This window comes from Hipposideros armiger, unplaced genomic scaffold (genome assembly GCF_001890085.2).
Source record: "Hipposideros armiger isolate ML-2016 unplaced genomic scaffold, ASM189008v1 scaffold_30, whole genome shotgun sequence".
NCBI lineage: Eukaryota > Metazoa > Chordata > Mammalia > Chiroptera > Hipposideridae > Hipposideros > Hipposideros armiger.
The window spans coordinates 1,639,622-1,655,269 of NW_017731380.1; positions in this window are offsets into that span (position 1 = coordinate 1,639,622).

Below are 15,648 nucleotides of genomic sequence, written 5' to 3' on the forward strand. Positions count from 1 at the left end.
AGAATTACTGATTTTAAAATCTTCACTTTTTAAAAAATGTTGAATGTCATATATACCAACAGTAACTACAATAAATATGATTGTAGAAAGTCAAAAGTTATTTGTGCAAAAACAGAATCAGGGGCCAGCCGAGTGGCACATTGGTTAAGAGCTGGATTGGGACGCCAGAGGGCCCCGGTTCGGATCCCACATATGAGGGCCAGTGACACTGCCCTCCACAGCTAAGATGCTGAACAAAGCTCAACCTGGAGCTGGGCTGCGGTGAGTCACCAGCGATGGCTAGGCTGCAGCCCCTGTGGCAGTGGGTTGCTATGGGCTACCATGTGTAGCCAGCAGCCAGCGTGAGCGGCCAGCAGCCGCAGTGAGCGGCCGTCCAGAAGCTGGCGACAGATCTGCCTCGCCCAGGAAGAGCGCAATGATGGTGCCAACTTGGGGCAGTGAAGCAACGACCTCCACAACTAGACTGAAGAACAAGACGACAGCAACTTGTCTGTTCCCCTTCCCCCAATTCCCCAATAAAATCTTTAAAAAACAAAACAAAAAACAGAATCAGTCTAAATCAAAAAGCAACTTTTGGTGTAGTAAAAATTGAGAGGAAAATGGACAGGCAAGATCAACATACCTTTTTTTTTAAGATTTTTATTGGGGAATTGGGGGATGGGAACAGCGCTGGGGAATTGGGGGAAGGAGAACAGACAAGTTGCTGTCGTCTTGTTCTTCAGTCTAGTTGTGGAGGTCGTTGCTTCACTGCCCCAAGTTGGCACCATCATTGCGCTCTTCCTGGGCGAGGCAGATCTGTCGCCAGCTTCTGGACGGCCGCTCACTGCGGCTGCTGGCCGCTCACGCTGGCTGCTGGCTACACACGGTAGCCCATGGCAACCCACTGCCACAGGGGCTGCAGCCTACGCCACCGCCGGCAACTCAAGGCAGCCCAGCTCCAGGTTGAGCTGTTGTTCAGCATCTTAGCTGTGGAGGGCAGTGTCACTGGCCCCCATATGTGGGAATCCGAACCCGGGCCCTCTGGCTTCCCAAGCCAGTTCCCATCCATCGCACCACTCGGCGGCCGGAGATCAACATACCTTTTAAAATTTATTTTTTACAAACAGCTTCTGTAAGTTTCCAAAAATAGTATTGCATCACTTCATAGTTACTACCTTGTGCATAAACACATGCCCTTCCATCACAGTGTAGTCTGAGGGTCTGGGCTCAATTTCAGATAATTCTTGTAATAGTGAAAAGAGCTTATCTTATTAAGGAAAAGACCTTTATACATGACATCATTCACAAAGGACATAAATGGCCTCTATCTGTTAATAGTCTGCTTTCAAATTCTATTCCATTCATATGACTGAAGAGACTAGAATTTATATAGGCTATATTCAGAGAAATAAACTTCCCCAAACATCTGTCTACTCACGAAGCTAAAAGCTGTAAAAACCACCATGGGCCCCAAACCTGAGATTTTGTTATAAATGACACCAGGAATTTGGCACAGGAAGGGAGCAGGGTCAGTCTGCCTGATCAGGGCTGGCAGCAAATTCTTACAGCTTCCATGAGATTGAGCCTGTTTCCAAGAGCAGCTGACCACAGCTATGCTCTCTGCCACCTCAAGAAGAGCTCAAACAGCACAGCTTCCTACTCTGCCTTGGAAGTGCCCAGTCACACCCCTGGGGGCTCCCTTCTCGAGAACTGGCACACCAGTTAGGATGCTCTAGGCTGAAAACAACAGAAGAGCCAACTAATAGTGACTGGAACACAAAGGGCATGTATCCCGTCACAGAGCAGGCAGTCTGGAAGCAGAGGTGGTCCAACAACTGAAGCGAGAGCTCCAGAATAGCACTGAGGACCCGAGTTCTTTTCATCATTCTGTCCTCCTGACTCAGACTTCGGTTTTTGTCCTCAGCTTTTTTCTGTAGGGATGACAAAATGGCTGCCTCTGTTCCAGTGTATTATATCATCACACAAGCCCTCCAAAATGCAGAAGAAAGACAGATTTTCCATGCATCTCTCTTTATCTGGGCAGAATACTTTCCCCAGAAGCCTCCTGTGGACTGTCCTACAGGTCTCTAAACCCAGATCTGGGTACATGCTCAAGCCCTAGCTGTAAGGGTGGAAAGCAATATTGCTCATTTTCTTGTCTTTCATTCTTGCCTATCAAAGTCTTTCATCAAGACAGAAGTGGGGCTGGGCAGGAAGCAGGAGAAATCACAAGGTGGACAATTGGGTGGACAACCAACAGTATCGCTGACAGAAAGTTAGCTACTTTTAATGGCAGCACCTTGTAAACATAAACATTTAAAGTATGCTCCTTTGTACTAACATATAACATCTCTTACCAGCTGGCATTGCTATGTTCGCACACTCAGGTTATAAATGAGAGGCGTAGCCACCTTCCAGATGATGATGATGATGATGATGATGATGATGATAAAATGCATAAAATACTGACATTTGCAAAGTATATTGCTCAGCAATGGTCAATAAAACTAGAAATTTATAAATGATTGATTTATCCCCTTTGCATAGCAATTAATTCCTTCAGAATCTTAAACCCTACGACTCAATGTCCTCATCTGTAAAAATGGGTTTAGCATGAATAATACATGGAGAAGGTTATATATATTTTTTTAACAAAATGAATTTTTTTTCTGAGAATTATTTTTAAACTTGGATAAAGTAGGATTGATTGTGTCAATTATTGGATCTCTCCCCAAGGGCAGAGTTTGCCTGAGGGTTGCCGTGGGAGGGCCCCAGTTGGTCTTCGGGAGGAAGGGTATAATAATCAGCTCACCATTTCACTGAGCTCTGTCAATATTTGTTAGATTTCCCAAAGCTGCAGTACTGCCTATTAACAGCTCAATTGCACAAAAAGTTAATCAACATTTTCAACAGGAATACTGCGCTGGCATCCATAACCCAGTTTTAAAATGAAAGATAGGCTTATAAGAGAAGAGAATTCATTAGCCTGTTTTAGAAATTTTGAAACTACATTGAATTATTTTATTTACTTCAGAAATAGAGTCCTACAGGCAAATGGCCATTATGACATGTGATTTGACAGTACCGAAAAGCTTCCTCCCCACCTCCAAACTTACCCCTTCACTCCTCACTTACAAATATTACTTCCCCTTCACAGCTGAAAATTATCAGTAAACTCTTCTTTATGTACATAGAGGTAGTAGAAAGGGGAGACAAAAAAATTCAGAAAACCATGTTTAAAATGCAAATCTGTTATCTGAGAAAATCATGACTATCTAGAGTTTTCTGTTGTCACGGTAGCAGAAAACAAGTCTTTGAGTGAATTGAGACTGGATTGGAGTCAGCAAGGGAAAGTGATAGAAAGATGGGACCTTGCTTCTCAAAGTGTAAAGCAGGAGCTAAGAGCTTGAGCACCGCCTGAGAGCTGATTAGAAATGGAGGATCTTGGGCCCCACTCCAGACCCACTGAATGAATCAGGACTTGCATTTTACTAAGACCTTTAGGCAATTCCTGCACAGGTTTAAATCTGAGAAGCACTACTCTATGCAGAGTCAGTAACACCAAGGAATAAACTCTGGTAGAATGCAGATGCTTGGAGCCCTGACAGCTGGGAATCCATAAATGCTGGAGGTAAGTGAGAGGTTAGGTGAATGTGACAGGCAAGCTCAAGTGAGGGAAGAAGGCACCAAAAGGTAACAATGACAATAATGGTTAATTCTGGCTGTAATTAGACACCGACAATGGCACACACAATGGTAATGCTTTTCGTGCATTGTTTCTGATCTTCAAATTAACCCTGCAATGAAGAAAGCATCAGGAAATGGAAGCTTAGGGAGGTCAGCTAACTTGCATAGGTTTCTAGTGCCAGAAATTGACAAAATCTGGATCAACTTCCAGACTTGGAAATCAGAGAAACCTTAGTCCAGTCCTGTCTGTTTCTTACTAGATACGTAACTGCATCAAGTTAAGTTTCCTTTCTGTGCTTCCGTTTCCTCCTCTGGAAAATGAGGATAAGAAAACCTTCTCTAGGATGTTGTGAGGTTGAAGTATTATCTGTATAACTAGATGTGATTGTCTTTGCATAGTGTGTAATAAGTATGCATTAAATAGTAATAGTATATACTATTATTACTATTTGCACTAAGAAGGGGGGTCTTTGAAACCAAAGCAATTTAATTTTGCCCATGTTAGCCTTGTCTCAGCAAGTCTACTTGGAACCGTGCACAGCGAGAAGGGGACAAATCATGTATGATATGGTCCTGGCCTTCTTTGGCTTTCACTCCTGTAATAGATTTTCACTCGCTAAGAGAACCAGTCAACTTAATCTTTAAAAAAAAAAAATGTATTAAATGTTCACCATGTGCAAATACAAAAAAAATGAGATGCAAAGCCTACTAATGGTCCCTGCCCTGAGGGTGTGTTTGCTGCAATGAGACAAATGCGTAGAGAGACATGTTCTGCACATGTGGAGAGTTAGGGGAACAGAGAAAGGCGAGTGCCAGGCACTCTAGGGGAGCCAGGGAGGACTTCGTAGAGTGGCTGCTCACTCCTCCATGCCTTCTACCATGATTTATTCTTGGTAATTTTTAAAAGCTTAGACAACACTCATTGAAATACAGAATGAATATACGTCAAAGATTGTAGTTAACTTATGAATTAATGAAGGAACCTGGGAGATGTTAAACCTGGTTCAAACGAGAATTGCAAGAGCAAGTGTTTATAAATCTCATAAAGGAATGTCAGGATAAAATTGCTTAGTCATGTACAACACTGGTTAATGTCCTACAGGTTAATAAACTGTAACCTTTGGAATTCTCTTTTTTTTCCCTGGGTGGAATTTTGCCTCTCTACCACATTCCCATGCGTGGTAAAAGGGAGGATTTCCTGGTTTCCCAGCCTTACCACGTTCTGGAGAGCTGGAAGGAAAAGAGTTAGTTTTAATTATTCCGTATTCTTTGGACTTTCCTTTCACAGTAATTTTAAAAATCAAATAAAATGTGAGGTTAGAGAAATTCAGACTTATCTGGAGTCATGCTTCTGAGTATGCAGCCTCGGTTCTAGGGATGCACATAGCATTCACTGAAGGAGGAAACAAATTGCTCAGCAGCAGAAAGGAGCTTGGCCTGAATAGTAAGAAACTTGGCTCTACTCGAGCTCTGCCACTAAATGGCTCAGGGACCTTCCACAGGTCATTTTCCTTCTCTGAGCCTCAACATTCTCATCTGAAAATGAGGAGGTTGACTAGATGGCCTCCCAGGTAGCGCGTCTCAAACTTCAATGAGCATCAGTGTCACCAGAGGAAGCTTGGTTTAAAAAAATACAAATCTCAAACACCACACCCAGAGATTCTGGATCAAAATCCAAAACCCACTGAAATAGGTCTCAGGACTCTGCTGCTGTTAGTGTGATGTTGTTTTAACAGCCACTCAGGAGATGCCAGTGAAGAGCAGACCACAATTGGAGAGACCCTACTTGGAGGTCTCTTCCCACTTTAACTGTCTACCGTTTGGTATCTGATGTGGCCCTGTGCTCAGGACCTGGAGGCCTGGGCTCAGCCACCAGCTGGTTCTCTTGTCGAGAAGAGCTCATGAGTATCCATGGGGATTTTCTTGTGTGTGTTACCTATTTCCTTTCAGGATATTGTGAGGATTGACAAAGCAGCATTGGCTCAGCATTGAATAGCTCTTAAAAATAATGTACTGTTATTGTAGAGGATCTTTCTGGAAGGCTGTTAGATTGTAATATTGTTGAGCTCCAATTTACTGTTTTACTTACATAAGACTTCTAAGTGGTAAATTGGTATATCCGTTATTAACGCGTACTATTTTTCTCAGCAGATAGTAGGGAAGGGACTTTTAAAAAATCTAATGCAGCTGAACATTTACAATTTTCTGAGAGCTAAAATCGTAAAACGGTTCTTGAGTGGGTTTGCATTTTATCTTTGGTCATATTTTTAAATTGATTCTTTTAATGCAGCCATTCAGGTCATTTAAGTATGTATTAACAACATATAAACATCGACATTAGACCTAGATAATATTATATATGTGGCTATAGTAAAATAAGTTAATTTATGTCATTCTTTGTTTCTTCAAGAAGCTAACAATGACTTTCAGGGGACTTATACGAGTAGAAAAAAGATTTAAATTGACCGAGAGATTAAGAAAACTCAGATTTTGTACCTTATATATACTGGAAACTTTTTTACGATGAAAGAAAAAAGTAAAAAAATTAATAGCCCCTGTGTTACCAGAGTATATGTCAACTCTCTTTTTCACCCTTCCCAATCACATACAAAAAAAAAATCAGACTTTAAATTAGAAGAAAAAATAAGCTAATGGTAAAAATTCAGCTGATGCTTAAAAGTTACAAAAGCTTATTTTTCAAAGTGGAATTTGGGCTTTCTTTTACAGTCTAAGTAGCATTTCATATTATGGCTAAAACACAAGAGTACTTGGAAAACCAAAATAATAGAATATGTAAATTAGCTCTTCATCTCCTAAGGAAGACACAGTCTCCCTGTGTAATGTAGATGGGAGATGAACAGATAATCTAGGTTAAAATATGAGTTAAGATTAGCTGCCCACCTTCCATCCACCCTTTGGTGGATGATTTCAACTAACTCCATGACTGCTTTGAGGAACCCCCATCCTCTACACATCAGAGGCATCTCTATCTGACTGTTACATAGCTCCAACTAACAGTGAAAAGATAACTGCTTCAGGCTGAGCCCTCACTTCATCCAGGAGGCCTCTGTCTCAAACCTGTTTTTCCCAATAACACCAATCTTCCATTTATCTGGAATTCTCTTTGTCACCTGCCTTATGCTGATCTCATTCTCATATACCAATGCACGCACAGGATCTGTGGGTAAAGGAAGAAAAGTTTCACTACCTAGCTTCTCTTTGCTTATTGGAAAAGACTCTCTTAAGTCAGTTAAGAGAACTGCTCTTTGGTTGAGCACATTCAATAATTTGTAGAAGAGCTCCCTTATAGTCTTTTAAAGTTAGCTTGGTGTCAAAGTATAAAAAATATCAAAAAAGTACAAAATCTTATATGTGCAGAGCAAATGTACCCATGTACTCAACACCAGGTCAAGAAATAGAAAATTAAGAAAAAAGAAAGAAATAAAAAATTACCAGCACCCCAGAATCATTCCTTGTGTTTACTTTTAGTCACTGCCTCTCTGAAAGAAAACAACCACTCTTATTGCTTCTAACACTATATATTACTTTTGCTTGTTTTTGAAATTTATGCAAGTGAATTCATGTACTGTCTGTTCTCCTCTGTCTTCTTTAGCTCAACATTGTTTGTGATATTCATTTATGTTGTGTGGCAATAGTTCATTTTCATAGGTATATGTCATGCCATTTTACAAATACACTGCAATGTATTTATCCACTCGCTCTTGATGGACATTTGGTTATTTTTAGTTTGGAGCTATTATCAATTGTATGTTATGAACAATCTTTGGTGAACATAAATATTCATTTCTGTCATAGATATATCCAGGAGTGGAATTGCTGGACTAGCTTTAATAGATGCTGCCAAACGGCTTTCCAAAATAGTTATACCAATTTACACTCCCACCGCCAATTACTTCAAAACCTCATTTGAGTTATAGTATATATCACTATGGTCTTAATATATATTTCTCTGAAGTTCAGTGAAGTTGATCACCTTTCTACATACGTATGACAATTCAGATATCTACCTTTATGAAGTGCGTGTATAACTCTTTTGCCATTTTCTATTAGATATTTTTCTTAAAGACCGCCTACATTCTTGGAATAAACCATGCTTAGTTTTATTGAACTATCCATTTTGTATATTACTAGATTTGATTTGATCTTTTGCTTCAGATTTTTGCTTCTACGTTTATGAGAAATTTGCTTGTACTTTTATATTACTGTAAGCTCCTTTTCAGGTTTCAGTAGCAGTTAATAAAAATCTTAGAAAAAGAACTTTCAATTGTCTAAAAGAGCAGATGGCTTCATTTGCTTATAATCCTTAGACCCAAGTATTTTTTACCGTAATTACTAGTATGTGGTAGAAATGGATAACCTCTTGCAAAGATATGGAACTTAAAGTGAAATGCTATCCACTCACTCATTTCCCACCCCTCTGACCATTCCTTTCATCGAAAAGCAAAGGGAATCAGTTGCTTATTTCAAGGTAGTCTTGAAAATAATTTAGGCATAATTAAAGTTTGCAATATCCTGTAAGTAAATATTATATTCTAATATTTTCTGCCAAGAATTGAATTAGCTAGACATGACACATTTATTGCTGGCAGTAGATGTACCAAAACGTACCAACACCAGGAATTAATAAATACCAGAGCCCTCCTATGGAGCAAGTTGCATGAATATTTAATAGGAAATGCATGATGAATTTCTTGCATGATTATGCAGAAAAACATTTGGGAATGGTTGCAGCTGTTACATCAACTAGCTCAGGCTTTTTTCCCCATCTCTTTCGATCTTTATCAATCTCAATATTGTACTTTAAATTCAGCAGTATCTCCAAGGATGAGTATTGCAGACACCTGTCAATATTTTAGGAAATGTGTGACTCTTTACATATGCTATCTCTGTGTGTGTACCTTCCTGGTTTCAGTGGGACATGTTGAGAGAACAACTGAGAGGTTCCTGGAGAACAAATAGAAGAGCCATCAGGGAAATCTGACTCAAAAGAGAAGGTGAAGGAAGCTAAAAGAGTAACAGCTGCTGCTCTTCATGGGTATGTCAAATTTCCTCTGACAGCACCTTTATATCTGCACCCAAGACCCATGAAAATATATTCCAATCTAAATTTAGGGTTTGGTGGACCAAGTGATGTTTTTGGTGTTACAGAGATTTTTTTCCCCCTTTCAAGGGCATTACATATACTGGGGGCGCCAAAGAAATGTACACACATGACTTCTATTCATCTTTTGTTATTGGTATATATTGAGTATTATAATTCTAATACAGTTTTTTCCTTTCTTAAAATGTGTATACATTTTTTTAGCACTCTCTGCATTTTAACCCTCCCCCCAACCCCCTAAAAAAACTTGTGTACTTTTTCAGCAGGTAAAATATTCCTTTAACAGTTTTAAAGTTCCTGGCATATTCATAAGGTTGAAAGATCATAGCACAAAAGGGTTGTTGTTGTTGTTTTATTCAAGAGTGATAAACAAAACTTCATTGAAATTATGTGAGCAGTGAGGTCAGAGCAACAAATATTGAAAACCAGCTGGCTTGGGTCCTTCAGTGCCTTAAAGGACATATCTCTGAAACAATAGCCACTCTTTGGTTCCACTCAAACTTCCCAGTTCATAGTAGATCTTCAGTATCATGTTCCTAGGAAATGGGGATTCCAGAAAAACCTCTGATTCTGGATTCTTCATAGCTAGAACACAATGTTATCAAATTACTGCAGGAAGCTCAAACGTGCTGTTTTTGACAATGGCCATGACCTTCTAGTAAATTGAGGGTGACACAATGTTCCTGTCCCCTAAAGCAATTTAATGCTTGCTAGATGCTATTAAAGAGTTGGCACCCCATAAATTATCAAGTGATAATTTTATTCTTAGTTTTAAAAGAAGGAGAAAGTTTTCCTTAATAACGTACTTGTTCCCCAAATGAGATGAGTTGCACATTCTGAAATAATGACTTTATTTATTGCCTTCACATTTTGGAATCTATTTTTGGTAAGGTCTCTTGGTCAGCCTGGATAGAGACTCTGCAGCCATAAAGATAAAGGCATCTTCACGATTCAAATGTTTCTGTCTAGAGAAAGTTCAGACAAAAGAGGAGAAAGCTGAAATCCCAAAGCTCCAGGATATGCATCCAGGGAAAAAAAGCACAAAACCCATGAACAATACTAGAAAGCAATTTTTTTCCCCAAAAAAGTTAAAATGTCACAGTGAAGCAAGACAACTGATGTCTGGCTTTCCTGAGAATGTCCTGCTAAAATCCAAATGTCTCATATGTGAGCATTCTTTGAAAAGTCCACCAGAAAAAGTTATAGAGACCTCCCCCTATTGAGGACATTCAATGCTGCTCTCCAAGACCCAAGAAGCACATAATACCACCAGAATGGCCCTGAGCTGATGCAAATGACATTGTCCTGTCAGCGAATGAATGTCCGTCCTCACCCATCACAGAACCTTCACCAGCAACATAGGCCTTTGGGAATAAAACTCAAGGTGATCAACCTCATATCACTACCTTCTTCCATTTTGCCTAAGTCTAAAATCTCAACCAGTTCTTAGGCAAAAAATTAAAAAGAAAAACTCATCATATGCTGAATTAACCTGAGTGCTTTCTTTATAGGGATTCATTTTGGGTGCTTTCAGAATATTCACACGCAAGCAGAAGTATATATATTCAAAGAGAAGAAAGCTAAAAGGCTTTTGGTGCTCCACAAAGAGATGACTGAGATACATTTCAGTCTGATGATTAGATATTGTTTATAATGGATTAAAACTTTAGTTTTATAGAAGCAGAGAGCAGAATGGTGGTTGGCAGGGGTGGGGCGATGGAGAGATGTTGGTCAAAGGGTACAAAGTTTCAGTTATGTGGCATGAGTAAATTTTGAAGATCTAATGTACAGCGTGGTAACTCAGTTAATACTGTATTGTATACTTGAAATTTGCTAAGAAGGCAGATCTCAAGTGCTCTTGCCACAAAACATAAAAAATAAAAACTTTATGATGCTGACTTAGTATAAACCTCAATTAAACATGATCGTGGGGTGGTACAGAAGAGAATTCTAGTCCTAAAAAAGGTCCTAAAAACCTTTTTTGTTGTTGTTAATTTTATTATCATTTTCAAATGTACAAAACAACATAATGATTAGACATTTACACCCCTCACAAAGTGATAACCCCACCAAGTCTATTTATTATCCCTCTGACATCGTACATAGGTATTTTAACACCATTCACTATATTCCCTATGCTGTACTTTACATCCTATGAATATATATGTGTGTGTGTGTGTGTGTGTGTGTGTATTTAATTATAGTCGACATCAATATTATTTTATATTAGTTTCAGGTGTACAGCACAGTAGTTAGGCATTTATATAATCTATGAAGTGACCACCCCCCCCGTTAAGTCATGTACCCATCTGACACCCTACATAGTCTTTATAACATTACTGATTATATTCTCCATACTGTATTTCACATCCCAGTGACTATTTTGTGACTACCAATTTGTACTTCCTAATCCCTTCACTTTCTCACCCACCCACAAACCACCTCTCATCTAGCAACCATCAGTTTTTTCTCTGTATCTATGAGTCTATTTCTGTTTTGTTTGCTCATTTATTCTGTTCTTTAGATTCTACAGATAAATGAGATCATACGGTATTTGTCTTTCTCAGTCTGACTTATTTTACTGAGCATAATGCCCTCTAGGTACATCCATGTTGTTGAAAATGGTAAGATTTAATTCTTTTTTATGGCAGAATAATACTCTATTGTATAAATGAACCACAATTTCTTTATCTAATTGTCTATTGATGGGCATTTCAGTTGTTTCCATATCTTGGCTATTGTGAATAGTGCTGCAGTAAACATAGGGGTGCATATATCTTTTCAAGTTGTGTTTGGATTTCTTTGGAAAATACCCAGGAGTGGAATTCCTGGGTCATAACATAGTTCTATTTTTAAGTTTTGAGGAATCTCCATTCTGTTTTCCATAGTGGCTGCACCATTTAGAATCCCACCAACAGTGCAGAGGGTTCCCTTTTCTTCACATCCTCGTCATTACTTGTTGTTTGTTGATTTATTCATGATAGTCATTCTGACAGGAGTGAGGTGGTGTTTCATTGTGGTTTTTATTTGCATTTCTCTGATTTTTAGTGACATTGAGCATCTTTTCATATGTATGTTAGCCGTCTTCTTTGGAGAAATGTCTATTCATGACCTCTGCCCATTTTTTAATTGGATTGTTTGGGGTTCTTTTTGGTGTTGAGTTACATGAGTTTTTTTTATAAATTTTGGATATGAACCCCTTATCAGATATAATATTGGCAAATGCCTTCTCCCATTTAGTAAATGTCTTTTTGTTTTATTAATGGTTTCCTATGCTGTGAAAAAACTTTTGAGTTTGATGTAGTCCCATTTGTTCAGTTTTTTCTTTTGTTTCCCTTGCCCAAGGAGATATATCAGTAAAAATATTAGCAAGGGTAATGTCCGAGAGCTATTCTTTTTTTTTTTTTAAGATTTTATTGGTGAATTGGGGGAGGGGAACAGATAAGTTGCTGTCCTTTTGTTCTTCAGACTAGTTGTGGAGGACATCGCTTCACTGGTCCATTGTTGGTATTATCATTGCGCTCTTCCCGACTGAGGCAGATCGGTTGCTGGCCATTGGAAAGCTGCTCATGTTGGCTCACGGCAGCTCATGGCAGCTCACGCCAGCTGCCGGCCAACCTCACTGCAGACTATGCTGTTGCTGGCCACTCACGGCAGCCCAGCTCCAGGTTGAGCTGTTGTTCACCATCTTAGCTGTAGAGGGTACAGCATCACTGGCCCATGTGGGATCAGAACCCAGGCTCTGCTGCTCAGAGCTCTCGCTCCCAAGCCAATTCTTTTTTTTTTTTTTTAATTGGGGAATTGGGGGGATGGGAACAGTGCTGGGGAATTGGGGGAAGCGGAACAGACAAGTTGCTGTTGTTTTGTTCTTCAGTCTAGTTGTGGAGGACGTTGCTTCACTGGCCCAAGTTGGCACCATCATTGCACTCTTCCTGGGCGAGGCAGATCAGTCACCAGCTTCTGGACATCCGCTCACTGCGGCTGCTAGCCGCTCACGCTGGCTGCTGGCTACATACGATAGCCCAGGGCAACCCACTGCCACAGGGACTACAGCCTACGCCGTCGCCGGCGACTCACAGCAGCCCAGCTCCAGGTTGAGCTGTTGTTCAGCATCTTAGCTGTGGAGGGCAGTGTCACTGGCCCTCATGTGTGGGATCCGAACCGGGACCCTCTGGCATCCCAAGCCAGTTCTTAACCATCGCGCCACTCGGCCGGCCCTCCCAAGCCAATTCTTAACCAACGCACCACTCAGCTGGCCCATAAGATCTTATTCTTAACCCAGCATTATCAGTTGTAGCCAATTAAAACGCCTAAAGCATTTATATTCACTCACAAAGGAAAAAGTATTGTAAGAAAATGGACTTTTTTTCTTTTTGTATCTTGCAGGTTAGTTCAGTGTTACCTCTCACATGAATGGAAATGAATACATTTTCCTTCTAAATGAATAACATTGTTTAGAGCAAATCTGCAATATATTTGGAAACTGACTTGCCCCAACTCAGGCTTTCTCTAAAGGTGTCCAGTTAAAGCCAGTCACTGGGAAGGGAGCAAAACAGCGCCACCAGCTTCCTGTTGCCTGGATCTTTTATTACATTGGCTCATTAAAACTCCTTGTTTGTATTTGCATTTTACTCATGGGCAATTTTACAACACAGAATAGTGATAAGCTTGCAGACAAATCCTACTCGTTATGTTTAATCATAACTACAATAAGGGAGATCATCATATCATGCCTGTTTCTCAAATACACTGCAGTGATTTTAAAATAAAATCAGTCAGTACCTTACAATAGCCTTGGCACAAGCTCTGTCTCTCTTTTCTTCAAGATGAGCTCTTGAAACATAAAATAAAAAGCATACCAGAAATTTAGAGGGGTCTCCATTTTTTATTAAAATGGATGATTAAAACTAAGGAAAAGCCTTGTGGGAAAGCCAATGTGTGTGTGTAGAGAGAGAGAGGAAAAGAGAATGGATGAATATCATTAAAGGGTTAGCTGATCTTCTGTGACTGCACCACACATTTGTGCTCTCAGACATCCATCTTAGAGTGCTCCGAGAGGACCCCCGTATTGTTTTGAGTTGGTCTCCTGCATATTAAGGTTTATGCTATAGTTTAACAGAGCCCATGCTTCAGTTTTTGGCATAAGTTACTAATTTTCTTATGCTAATGAAAAACACACATCAGCTCCTTGAAATTCCCCAAAGCAGCACCAGTTTTGCCCTAATTGCAGCACTGTTGGGGCAGTGGAGGGAGATGGGGAGCGATTATAACAGCAATAGCTGGGAGAGGTCTCTTTGCTCCCTGAGTGGTCCTCTAACTGAGAACTCCTGGCCCTGAGTTCTCATGAATTTTAAGAAATTGGAAGCTCCCAAGAGCACTGGCATGCAATGAAATAATAGAACCCTGGTCTAGGAGATATGAGGAAGAAAGTCAGGCTCAAACTTTAAACCCCAGCAGAAGAGAATTTGAGACATAATCATTTGATCTTCTGTCTCACCCTGACAAGATATTCCTCATCAGGGCCAAATGCTCTCATACTGGCTTCTCCAACAACTGACACCTTATGCATGAGAATATTCTAATGAATCTGACAGGCACAAATCTAATAAATTGATTTTCCATGAAACATAATTTTCAAACCAGAGGACTTTGGGATGCTGAAAATTCACCCAAAACTCTGGGAAAATCACCAGAGGGTGTTTTCTCCCCTGAAACCTACCTCAGGTTTTTCTAATCCTAGTTAGGAATGCATAAAAATCAGCTTTGCTCAATAGAATTTGTTCTATGGATAAAAGCAGAAATGTCCCAAAAGGGTTGAAGACCCCATTACACGCAATACCTCAACTTGTACATATTCAAAATACACATGCACTGCAGATATTTTAGTAAAATTACTTGCTGCAAAGCATGAACCAGGCAGGAAGCCGATGCACAATGAATTGATTCCCAAGTCTTATTTGTGGCTGATTTGAGGTTAGAGAGCATTTCTGTGCTGGGTGGAGTGGTAAAATGAATGTTTATTGTTTAGGATTTAAAAGGCCCATTATCATGCAGACTCAGTAAGGTTCTGCCACACAAAATTGAGTGCCAGGCCAGCAGGCAACTGATTCAAGTGACAAGAGGTGAGCTGCAACAGCCTTTCCATGTTAATAAAACATGTCCCGGCACTCTAAGGAACCCTAGCACAGTATGAGAGCAGGTAGAACTTATTAATCAGAACTACCGTTAACTCTAATTATAGGTTTCCCCCCAATTACAAAATAAAGGGCAACAAAGCAATGTTTTGTAAATCGAATCCTGTATTTCCATTGAATCCTCTTATTGTAATTGAAAATGAGCATTGATAGAAAATAAAAGATGTTTAATCTCATGAATAGAGAGATGTCACACATGAATAGTGACTGTTAGATATCTCCGTATTCAATTTACCACCTTTAACCTTGTAATCTTTAGTTCTGGCTGAAGGGCCCATCCAGGAGTCAGGAATAGTGATATAGGACCTTAAGTAAGACAGGTTCCTCATCTCCCAGAAGTAAGGTGTTGGACTAGATAAGTTTGATGCAACTGTTGGGAAATCACAGATACCCATGAGTACTTTTTGAAAGCTATGGACCCTCTCCCCAGAAAAATACACTTACACACATGCAGAGGACATATGGCATACAACATCAAGAATAAATCAATAAAAGCTATTCAAGAATCCCAGGTTTAAAACCTTCTATGAATTTGGTTTCTTAACCAGCTTCCACATGGAGATAACAGATTATAGACATTAAGCTTTTGTGCATTCCCAGGCTCTGTCCTTGCCTGACCAAGAAGCATGTTTCCCCCTTTCTTCATGTCGGCCACCTCTACACAGC